Here is an 11200-nt window from a genome sequence, read left to right as displayed (position 1 = left end):
AATATAGGGGGTAATATAAGGGGTTTGTTATCTTCATTAAGATTTGGCAGAGATAAGCAATTCTTTTTTTCATGGACCTTACTTTGAGCTCTGAAATTGGCCAAATCTCACCCAGGATGTTCAGAAAGCCATCTAGTTCAAATTTAAGGAAAGTGGGATTAAGGGATTAAATTTGTGGAAAAATAGACTAAATCACAGTAATCACTGCTGTGATTTTCAAGCTTTGTTTCTTTAAAATAGTGTATTTGGGGACAGAATGTAATTACATTAGCAAAGGAGTGCAAGCACTACTTTGGGAAGCACAGTGCACCAATTTTCAAATAGGCAGGAAGAATGAAGCCTATTGTGCAAAGGGAAGGTGCTTTGATAAGGAATGATGCTATCTCTTTTTAAAAGTGAAGGAGGAAATTATGTGGTTGAGGCAAAAATAGTAAGCAACCTTCCCCCTACCTGGATGTTTTCCATTTGTGAGGATTTCAGAGCAAAAATCCCCAGCCAGCCTAGTCATTGCTTTGAATTCTGGGAGTTGAAGGCCACACATATGGGACACATCCAGCAAGGCTGGCATTGATCTGAATCATAGACTTAGTTCCACCTATGCTGTGTGGCACCGTAGGCAGCAATGGCTCTCCAACAGTTTCATTCAGCTGGAACAGTTTCTGCTTCTTCTTAAGTACTTTTTATCCTTTCCAGGTCTTCTGTCAACATTTTGCACAGGTCTTGGATGGTCCGTCTTTCTTGCTCTTCCTTTCAGTGGCATGCAGTACCTAGCTGTCTTGGGAGGGCACAGGTTTGGCAGACACAGAGTGGAACCAGCAAAGCATATACCCTGTGTACCATTATAATGACATGGAGATTTTACATAAAACAAGTAAGTCCTTAATTCAGGTCAGTTAACTAAGGCAGCTCACAGGATAGCATTATACGCCTACTTCAGAGATAGTATACCTGTTCCAGCAGTCCGGCCTGGCCTGATAGCTCTTGGGGTCTCAGTTATTATTATTACTATTGTTTCTGACTATTGTTCAACTGTATACCTACCTTACTCTGTACACCGCCCCGAGTCCCTCGGGAGAAGGGCGGTATATAAAAACAAACAAATAAATAAATAAATATAGCTTAAGAGTCTCTCACAACCCAAAGAAGTCTTTATTACTTTTTCTCAAAGGCTCCAAGTGAGCAACCGCTATTAGCCTATTTTCAAGGCTCACTCTGACGGCTGAGATGTCATTTAATTCAGTGCTTCCTCTCACTGACACATGCTCCTCTGGCACTTTGTGTCTCACATAATTATTTTCATTTTGTTCCTTCACATCCTCTTTCAGTCATTCTGTTGATATATAAATCTGGTATTTTTCAATCCAGAACTCGTAATTTGCAGTTGTTCTTTCACTGTCCTTTCTTTTTTTTTCCTATGTGCATTTCCCCTCAAGGTTCACTGTTGATATTGTCTAATTCTGTAAAAAGTGGGTTTGTTCCCCCAGCTCTAGCCCCAAAGACACCATTCTCATTTTTCTTGTTTTCTGAATAGCCCAATCTCTTTTTCTTATTCTCTCATCTTGTTCCTCTCCATCCAGTCGTGACATCTAACAGTTTTTCCTCCAGATATCATAAATTCACAATCTTGTACAATTTTGCCCCAAACTCATATTCAGTTCTTCTATAATTATCATTCACTGAAATGTAAAAATGCAAATAGCCTGATCAAAGTGACCCAACAGGAAAATGCTCTTTTTCACGAGAAAACTGAATATGCTTCCTTATGAAATCATTCACAACTAACATGACTTCGCAACTAACAACAACAACAAAAGCCCACGGGGTTCAGCATCCAAGTATCCATGCAACCAGAGTTTATTGGATGACTTTTCTTAGGGAGTGGGAAATAACTAAATTGATTTAAGCTAAATTAAATTAAGCACAGAATACATTAATTTATTAATTCTTTTGTTTATTTAATTATCTATCTATCATCTATCTATCTATCTATCTATCTATCTATCTATCTATCTATCTATCTATCATATTGGTATCTGGATTCTTAAAAAGGGGTTGAAATAAAAGCCTAAATGATTCTTTAGGCTAGTATCCTATAATCTTCTGGGATGATAAGTATTAGAGTTCCAGATGAAAAAAGCTAGTCTAGAGAAAAAGCAGAATATAAATGTAATGCAAAGAAACCAAATAAATAAATAGCATGGTGCCCCGCAAAAACTTTTGGTTAATTCAGTGTAGATTTTTAAAAAAAATACTGTTATTTTTAATGTCTAGCAAGAATTTAGTGAAATGTTTTATTTGTAGCCTCTTTGCCTCTGTTATGCTTTTTCATGGGTTAGATGTGTTGTTCTCTCCCCACTTTCTCAAGATGCTCCTAGCATGACATCATTTGGCTTCTACAGCTTGGAGGTGAGATACTTTGCAGCTATTATCTTCTAGAGCAAACAGCTCAAGATAAATAAGCTGGAGGAAGCAATAACATTAAAGTTGTTTCCTCTCTTAATTTCTCAGTTGAATGAGCTAAGTCCTCAGGGCAAAATCAAAACCAAGTGAAAGCAAGTCTTCACAAACCAGCATATTATTAATGCATATGAACTTGTTTAAGGATGAATAAATAAAGGACAGTTGGTAGACCTTTGAGGTGTAACTATTCTCATTTAGCTGTCAGGCAAGAAGACGATGATAATCTTACTACCCTAAAAATGGAGAAGGAATCATCATTGGTGCGACTGGTAGCATACTGGCTCAGGGTGCAAATCTTTGATATTTCCAGAATCTGAATTATTAGAAGAGCACTACTGATCACTATACTATAGTGTTAGTATAGAATCTGAGTAATGATCAGACTTAATCAAAATCTGTTGCATATTTTTGACTTTTCTGTAATGATTCCTGAGTACAGTGAATGCCTTGGTTTTCATTGGACTAAAAAAAAAAGATGTTTATGTCTAGGTTAATCTATGGGACCTAGCTGCTTCACTGCTGAAACATTTCTGCGGAGAGAAAAAAGGCCAAATAATGAAAATGGCTCCATTTTCAATTATCAGCAGGAATAAATTTTAAAATTTACAATTCAACACAAAACACATTTTTTAATTTAAGTTTTTATCCTGCCTTTTTGACTTTTAAAGGTAACTCAAGGCAGTGAATATATCCAACACACCACCCTTCTCCTATTTTCCCCCACCCTGTGAGGTGAGTTGGGCTGAGAGAGAGTCACTGGCACAAAGTCACTCAGCCAGCTTTTATGCCTAAGGTAGGACTAGAACTCAGAGTTTCTTGGCTTTTAGGCCAGTGTTTTAACCACTACACCACATTCCTGTGTAATTGCTGGAAGTCTGAATGAATGTAGGACTTTGATTACAGTCACTGAGCAGCAATTCATGGAGTTGCTTAGTTTTATCACAGGAAGCCAAAGTTATATGAAGTGCTTCATCCTATTAAAATTAAATAAGGGTACAAATTTTACATGCTTTCTGATTGCATTTCTCCCAAGAAGTCTGGAATGGGACAATGGATATTTTAAACAAACCACTTTAGTATTGTTGAGGTATTTATAAATTAGAGGGTATTTCTATGAGTAATACACATACTTCTGTTTTTGTGGCACTATACCATAAAATAACCAAATGAGGCAAACTGAATTAACTGGAAGTGCCTTTTAAAGATTCGCCAACCTATAAGGGGAACAAATTTCATCTACAACCTTAATCCACCTGTTTTTCCTGTATCCTGTCAAGGAACGAGTGCTTGTGTGTGGGGTGTGTGTGTTAGCGGCTGGGTGATGTTTACATACACAGCCCCACGTGGCATTTTGAAAGAATGACTGCCACAGACAATAGCAATCCAGGTGTTCTTGTTAGGGCGTTTAGGTGACCTTCTGCTCTGCTCCGTCTCCCTTCTTTAAAGATCAAAGGCTCTGGAAAATAGCCTCCTGCAGATCCACCTTGGCGCTGGACTCCGTTGGCCGTTTTTTTTTTCCTCAAGAGCTCAGCGCCAGGAAAACCCGATCCCAAAGGGAGTCACTTACAAGGGGTTCCCTTCCTTAACCTCCCCCTCCCGCGCAGCTTCCCTTGGAAGGGGGATTGGCTCCTGCCGTAGGTGGCTCCGGTGGCTTTTGTCTTACTCCTACGAAGGTCGGGCTTTTCGTCGGCCACGCAGCGGAGCCAGAGGCGATTAGATACGGAATGAAGTCGCGGGGGGCAACGCTGAAGCGAACGGAGGAAAGAATAATACTGTGGCAAAAGAAAGCAAAGGTAAATTGCTATTGCCATTACCAATAGCTATAGGCGCCCTCGCGTACAATCCCAGAATAACCGAAACACCACTTGAACCACATCGGCGTTGACAAATGCACCGTCCGTCAATTGCAAAAAAAGGCAGCTTTGCTCGGAACAGCTGACATCCTGCGAGGGTCCCCCTAACACCACATCTGCTTGAACTCACTAGGTCAGGGGTCGTCAAACTTGGCCCTTTTATGACTTGTGGACTTCAACTCCCAGAATTCCTCAGCCAGCAGGGCTGGCTGAGGAATTCTGGGAGTTGAAGTCCACAAGTCATAAAAGGGCCAAGTTTGAAGACCCCTGCACTAGGTGGATAAAAATACCAAATGCAGTCTGAACATCTGGCTGACCGGGCGACCAACCATAATATAAATAACAATCGCCTCTGTCCGTTTTCAACCCCTGGACCTTGCTTTCTCTCTCGCAGAGCGGAAGTGTAGAGACCTCTGACGTCATTTTTGGGACTGTGAACGACCGACGGCGGGGGGCAGAGGGATTGACGTCATCGGCCGCTCCTCGCGAGGCGGCCGCCCGGAGGTGAAGGTCTGGCTTCGCTTTCCTTTGTGTGCCAGCGAGGCTTGGAGCGGCGTAGGCGACAAGTTAAGCTGCTGACAGGGGCCCTTCTTAATTAAATTTGAAAAACGGCCTATGTAAGAAGGCTTGGAAGCCAGTCAGGCGATGGGCTCTGGGCTTGAGCAACCGCCGCAGGCTAGCACTACCACCCACAGCCCTGATCCCATGACATGTGCACGGATTAGGGGAAAAAAATCCCTCTTCCCTGAGTTTTGCCTTAACCCCTTCGGCTTTCCAAGACCGGCTTGCAGCAGACGGGATCCTGGCAAACAGGAATATTGTTTTTTTTAAAAAAATACCAATGCGTTATTGATGTTGATTTACACATTGCCACCCTAAAAGGATCCGTTCGTGCGTTTGAAAACAGCAGTTTCATTCAAATCCGCAAGCCCTGGAGCAGGGGCAGTGCAAATAAGGGAAAGGGGTTTTTTTGGGTTTTTTTTGGTTTTGTTTTTTAGTAGAAAAGCAGAGTTGAGGATCCCTTATGGTGGCTGAAGCTGTATGAAGGGCTTTTCCTCGCTACGATTTAAATTGCTGTCCACCAATGATCCTTGAGTCAAACAAAAGGATCAATTTGCTGCCCCTCTTGCCAGTCATTTATTAGTGGCCTGCCTGTCAAATGGTGCTGCCCTGATCTGTGAATATGTCATTTGCTGTAAGCAAGGTGATGATGGTTTTCTCCTCTGATATTGCTACCGTCTTTCAGCCAGTCTTAAAAGCCAGCGTTGGGGGGGGGGGAAGCATCCATTCACCAGGGCATTGCAACAGTAATGGAAAAGAGGTGATTTTAAGACTTTGCTTCTTTAAGCTGGTTTTGTCTGCCTTACCATGTTGACATTTTCCCAATTAAAACAGAAGAAACATACACTGAAAGGAAACCTGGGCAGAAATAGACCTAGAAGAGAGGACAGAACAGCTTCCCGTGTCCATCTAACTAGGTCCTATAACAGTGATGCCAAACCTTTTAGAGACCGAGTGCCCAAACTGCAACCCAAAACCCACTTATTTATCACTGGGTGCCAGGTGGGTGTGGCTGTGGTGGTCATGGAAGATTGGATGGGTGTGGCCAAGGTGGGTGTGGTCACCTCAATGTCGCTCATGGGGAGGGACACCTGTGGGGGGCAGCTGGTTGAAGAGGCAAAGTTGCCACCTCCGAGGCATGGCACGGGTGCCCACAGGGAGGGCTCTGAGTGCTGCCTCTGGCACCCGTGCCATAGGTTTGCCACCACTGTCCTATAAGTACTTCAGTTGGTGAGTTGGTCATTTTTTTATTTAGAAACCTTAGAGGAGGGGAGTGGTTGAACCTGAGTGTATTTGGCAGCTGGCATTTTCTGGACATTGCAATAATGAAAAACAGGGCTGCTGCATCTAAAGGCAAGATGCTCCCTTAGTGGCAATTGAGAAGACCTTTAAGATGAAACAGCACAATCAGAATCCTTTTTCATTTTGAAATAATATAGTGGAAGTCATTTCTCCTGTACCTTGTTGAAAGTGGAAAAAAGTTGGTGTCAAAAATAAAGAAGGAATTTGGAAAACGAAGTAATGGAGAGGATAAATGCCGGGAGAAAAATGATTTCTGCTCATACAACAGATTTACTATGTAACTGCCTTTCAGATTCTGGTTAGAAAACAATATGTATTTTTATATCTTGAAGCCATGGTGGAATAATGATAGCTAAAAGGAAAGAAATTCTACTTTATATGACTACCCTTAGGGCATATCAGCATTTCCAACTTTTCCCAGTGCAGGCATGGCCCAGCCATCATTTCTGGAGGGCAGGAATACATGATGTAACCCCCAACCTTCCCCCTAGCCAACAGATGGTGGAACGTCTGCCCAGATTGTCTGGTTCCACATGCAAAACAGTATTTTCTGGCTGCGTTTGTTACCTAGTTCCCATCCTGTGTTTCAAGTTCTTGTTAGAAAACCCTTTTATTTCAAATGGTTGTAGTAGCTTGTGGGAGGAAGCAAGGAAACTCCCTTTTCTATGATTGTTAGTTGTTGCTTTCCATTGCTATTTCTTTTAGATGTGTAATGGTGGCGTTCTAGCACATCTTCAGGGTTCCAGGTTGAAAAGAGCTATCTGAGTCATCATCATTAATCTTTATAATACTTTTCCTTCCACAGAGCCATAAAAACAATCCACAGAAATAACAATTTGATACAAAAAACCAAACAAGCTCTCATAAAAAAATGGAGTCCATTTCAAAATGCAGTTTAAAATTTGGTCTGCTCCAAGATCAGCTGCCACCTTGCAGAAGGTTAGGTGTTTGACTATGTCCTTTATGATATATAAATGAAACCACACCCCTCTCCAAAGCAGTGTAAGGTCAGTGCTGCAGAGAAGACCCTTCTTCTGTTGACTACATTGGAGCCAATCCATCCCCAAGCTGATCTTAGTACACAGGTTCTGTGACATTGGGAGAGATACAGTAGTCTTTTAAATATAAGGCCCTTAATCACCACAGATTACTATTCTTTACCAAGCCTGTTTTAGGCTTACACTATGAAGGAATCAACATGAAAAGGCCTGAAAGTTTGTCCCATTTTCCTTTTAATTTTTTTTAATTTTTTTAATCCCATTTATATCCCGCCCTTCTCCGAAGACTCAGGGCGGCTTACAATCTAAAGCACAAATCAATGTGCTTAGCAATAGCCTTCATTCTATGTATATGCCTGCTTATTAGGGCTTTCGGGACCCCCCAAGCGGCATTATTACAAAGTCAGCTTATTGCCCCCAACAATCTGGGTCCTCATTTTACCTACCTCGGAAGGATGGAAGGCTGAGTCAACCTTGAGCCTGGTGGGACTCGAACCTGCACTAATTGCAGACAGCTGGTGTTACTTAAGGAGGCATTAGCCCACTGCTCCACCAAGGCTCTTTATTGCTTTTGGAGGCCAAACAAAGAAAATTACTATAACCCCGATCTCCCTACCAACCCCAAAAGTTTACCAGCTCTTGGTTTAGAGAATATAAAGAGTCTCTGTCCTAGGATACTTTTAAACTACTTTTATGAAGAGACATGTCTCATTGTCCTCTTGAATTCCGTTGAAATCAGCATCAGATAATTACTCTTCCTTTTTATTGGTCTAATGACAGTAAGCATGAAGAGCCTTCTGTAATTTATGGGTCAGCATGTGATTCTTGAATGAGGCGTAGTTGAAGGCTTGTCATATGACAGCATTTATTCTGCAATATTTGTGGCTAGATTGCATGTTGAATCCGAGTAAAGTCAAGGTCATGTTTCTGTTAAACTAGTTGTTTGAGATTGAGTGGAATGGTATGAGCAACAGGGCAAAACATAAAATGAAAGAATGCATTGTTCCTGTTGTTGTTGACTAGTGAAGTTCTTTCCATCTCTTGACCCTGTGCACATGATTTCATGAAAACTGTCAATGGTAACTGTTTGAGTTCTTCTTTCATGTCATCAGTGACAATATTTACCCATTTTTTTTCTATTGGCTTTTTTAAAAAGATGTCTTCTGCAGTGACATCTGCTTATGCATTACGTGTCCTATATCTTCATGATTATTGCTTTCAGTCAACAATCTAGTTTTGTTACATTTAGCATTAGTTTCTTTGTTGCTATGGTGAAACATATTTTTTCTTATTAAAAATTATGATTACAATGATTAAAAAAAATAAAAATAAAAATAGAAAATAGAAAGGGCAGGAAAAACAGAAAAGAATACAAATAAGAATATAGGGAAAAATATAGGAGGAAATTACTTCCCATAACACATATTCATCACAAGTATAAACAATTTTAGTAACTTATCAACTTCTCTTCAAATACAACATATCCTCTTCCCATGGCCCATCTTCTATCTATAAACAAATCCTCCTCAATTGAGTTCTGATGTCAGCAATAATCTATTAAGAGTTACCAAAAAACATCTTTTTAAACCTTGATCTGATAAACCAACTTTATACTCCTTCCTTATACAATCTTGATTTTTAGGCTCTTCAAATAATGTCATAGAACTTGATTTTTTCATTTTTTTTCTTTGACCCTTCTCAAAATTCTTCAAATCTTTAACAAGCCTCTTTTGTAAATCCAATATAGGAAAACTATCCAGGTCATGTTCTTGGTTTGATATTTGCATATCCATTTTAATTATTGACCATCAGTTGGTTTCTTCCAGTTTAAAATCTTTTTCCATGTTTGATAAGGAGATCAGCGGCATATACCTTTTTAAACAAATTTTTAAACAAACAAACAAAATGGTTTCTGACCAGTGATAGATGAATGGATGAATAGATGGATATTTTAATGTGGAAGGAACAACAAGCTTACATTTTTATGTGTGTTGCATTTATCACAAAGGTGTGATAAATGCAGTGTCAGTAAGAAGTAAACATAAGATGAATATATATGAAAAACACAGCCAGCATTATCTTCTGTGCACTTCAATAAAAGCAGACAGAGCAATAATACAGCCTTTGAAAGATGAGCCATTTTTTTTAACCTTTGTAATTCATTAAAAAAAAAACCTAAAGGGAAAAAGAAACAGCTTCAAGCAGCTCAGGTGATATTGTCTCAGGGCTGGCTGCTTCCTTTCCTTATATCTTTTTTTTCTTGGACAGGTTATAAACCTGAAACACTGTTTGGTTTGCCATTTCATGGAGGCAATGCCTGGGAGATGTGCTTTGGTGCAACAGGCTTAGCAACCCACGTTACCCCTTCATGTGGCATGTTAGGATATGCAAAACGGAACATTTTCTACATGCTTCTTGGGGTGGCTGGGTGGGGGATGGGGAGGGGAAGACTCCTGTGGAAAAATAACCAGCTTGACTCACTCTGTCTGCTTCCAACCTTGGCTGGATTAATTAGTGGTGTTGGCAGAAGAACTGCAATACTATACAGAGTCTGCCTCCAAAGCGAGAGGCTGAGAGAATTGGAAAACTAGCCTTTCATCGTTAGTCCGTCATAATTTTCCCCTCAGGGTCAAGCTGAACGTGACAGTTGTCATGTAGCTCATCTATGTGTGCGTGGGTGGGTGGTGGATGGAGTAATATATATTTTTTTTTATTTAACTATCATAAAGAAGAAGCTGAACTGCCTTGGAACGATGGGATAGAGGAAGGATACAAGGACACACTCAAACTGAACATGCATATATGAATAGACTCACAACTTGCGGACATGCACACACACTTATGCAAACAATACGCTACCAGAGGGTAACCTCTAAAATACAGATTGAGAAAACACTGACTGCTCCCATTGAGTGGTTTGTCTGCATTTTTTTCAGCGCATGCTTGATAGTCTCAACTTTGGTCTTACGTATAGTTTATTGGCAGCAAACGGGTTTCACACACAATATCTAAAATATGAGCTAGTGCCACTGGAGTGTTCATTATAGTATATGGTAGTTTTTTTACACACACACATACACAGTTGAACCAATCCTGAATTTTGCAATTCCCAATTCCCTGCCAGATATTGCAGCTCAATTAAAACAAAAACAAACCATAAAAATCAAATATGTAATGGAAAATTAAGTATTTCTTCATTTGCAATCCCTCTCTCTTTTTCTAAATGAGGTTCACCAGTGAATCTGTTTGTTTTTATATTTATATTTATATTTTATATTTGATTTGATTTCTATACCGCCCTTCTCCCGAGGGACTCAGGGCGGTTCACAGGGCATATATAAATAGCAGTACAAAAATTAAAAGGAAATTAAACCAGTGCCCAATTAAAATACAACAATAATAGAATAATAAAAAACCAATTAAAAAACCCATATTCCCCCATCAGGCCAGACCAGCTAATTCAAATAAGTGGGTCTTCAGCCCGCGGCGGAAGGATCGAAGGTCCGATGCCATCCGGAGCTCAACCGGCAGTTGGTTCCATAATGCCGGAGCACCCACAGAGAAGGCCCTCCCCCTGGGGGCCACCAGTCGACATTCCCTGACCGGAGGCACCCTGAGGAGGCCCTCTCTGTGGGCACGCACAGGGCGGAGGGGAGTTGACGCCGGCAGCAGGTGGTCCTTGAGGTATCCCGGACCCATGCCATGTAAGGACTTAAAGATCATGACCAAGACCTTGAACCTCACCCGGAAGACAACTGGTAACCAATGCAGCTCGCGGAGCAAAGGTGTAACATGGGAGTACCGGGAAACTCCCAAGACAACTCTCGTGGCCGCATTCTGTACCAGTTGGAGCCTCCAAGTGGTCTTCAAGGGAAGCCCCATGTAGAGAGCATTACAGTAGTCTAGGCGAGAGGTCACGAGCGCATGAGTGACCGTACACAGGGCATCCTGGTCCAGATAGGGCCGCAACTGGCGCACCAGGCGAACCTGGGCGAAAGCCCCCCTAGTCACGGCCACTATATGATC

General features: G+C 41.1%; 1 long non-coding RNA gene across 2 annotated transcripts in view; it reads left to right on the top strand.

Moving 5' to 3' along the window:
* Positions 1 to 4140: 4140 nt before the first annotated feature.
* LOC308661639 overlaps positions 4141 to 11200 on the top strand; it is a 41951-nt gene continuing 34891 nt past the window's right edge. Inside the window, exon 1 of one of the 2 annotated variants that reach the window (XR_014024994.1) lies at positions 4141 to 4253. This is a non-coding gene — a long non-coding RNA (uncharacterized lncRNA). The remainder of the gene's footprint in view (positions 4254 to 11200) is intronic. The other variant, XR_014024995.1, reaches the window with a different exon arrangement.

This window comes from Vipera berus, assembly GCF_964194415.1.
Source record: "Vipera berus genome assembly, chromosome: 2".
In the NCBI taxonomy this organism is placed as follows: domain Eukaryota; kingdom Metazoa; phylum Chordata; class Lepidosauria; order Squamata; family Viperidae; genus Vipera; species Vipera berus.
This window is presented reverse-complemented; position numbering and strand designations above follow the sequence as displayed.